Raw genomic sequence first — 464 nt, forward strand, 5'->3', positions numbered from 1 at the left:
CAATCAAGATCCATCCGATGTCAGCAATGATATCCCTTTTCCCTGTTATGGAAGTTAGATTTCATGCTAACCTGAACTTGTGTACGGATGGAGTTCAACCTGTCAATCAGGTCACAGCCTTCTATTGCCTCCTGAGAGGTATGGCCTTCTTATAACAAACTCTGGGCACTCTCTCTCTGTTCCTTAGCCAACCTACTTGTGGGGACTCTGTGCCTGCCTCCAGGGGCAGTGCCATGTGGGTCACCTGACCCTGAGAACTTTCGGTGCCCTACCATGTTTCCACTGACCTTGGACCATGAAACTCTGTACCCACCAACCTTTATCTTCCTGCATCCCACCTCACTTTTCTGAGTTATTGGCTCGGGCTAATATTGGACCCATGGGCTTACATTGGATTGGGCTGCGATATCTTCTTGATATGAGATTACTTCTTGATATCAGGTTCTTTCCTGTGCATATATTAA

Source organism: Echinops telfairi, unplaced genomic scaffold (assembly GCF_000313985.2).
Source record: "Echinops telfairi isolate 266 unplaced genomic scaffold, ASM31398v2 ScPeMD7_7458;HRSCAF=8496, whole genome shotgun sequence".
Lineage (NCBI taxonomy): Eukaryota > Metazoa > Chordata > Mammalia > Afrosoricida > Tenrecidae > Echinops > Echinops telfairi.